Raw genomic sequence first — 678 nt, forward strand, 5'->3', positions numbered from 1 at the left:
TATGGGTTGTGGACCTGACAACAATACATGCCCCCTTAGCATTAGCCCAAATGATTGACTGGTGACATGATCAACACCATGCCAAACATGAGACAAACATTTTATGAAAAAAAGCGTGTACATAACTTTAGCCACTGGTTCTGTAGTGAAAGGGCATTTTTTTTTTAAGAATCTTCAATGTTTTTTTTTTCCTTTAAAGAAATATGGTTCATACGAAACTAAGCATATGGACCATGGCTGGATTTTCATAAAAACAGATACTTAATAAGCGACACCTCCAGGACTACGATTGCGACTGTCTCAGGAGGTTGGGCTATGAAGCCTGACTGGGCAATATTACTTATATGTTTTCTTCCCAGTTAAAATCTTTTTGTTTGTACTTCCTGGTCCTTGATGTTGGAAATGAATTCCACTAGTTTTCAGATCAACATCTACGCGTAATAACAGTATTACTAATATGTTAATTTCAGTAACATTTGATAAAAAAAATCCCCTTCGTGCTTTCTTATGGGCAAATCATTAATGATTTCGTTGAAGTCTGTTCTAGCAACTTTACTTTCATTGATTTTTAATGAGAGGTCTGCCAGCTTCCCTTATGTCAGACAAAGGACTTAACCTTTTACACTGATGACACACTTAGTACATTTGAGGAAGAAGGCAATCCTGAGACAAACGAAA

The sequence above is a fragment of the Penaeus monodon genome, chromosome 34 (genome assembly GCF_015228065.2).
Source record: "Penaeus monodon isolate SGIC_2016 chromosome 34, NSTDA_Pmon_1, whole genome shotgun sequence".
NCBI lineage: Eukaryota > Metazoa > Arthropoda > Malacostraca > Decapoda > Penaeidae > Penaeus > Penaeus monodon.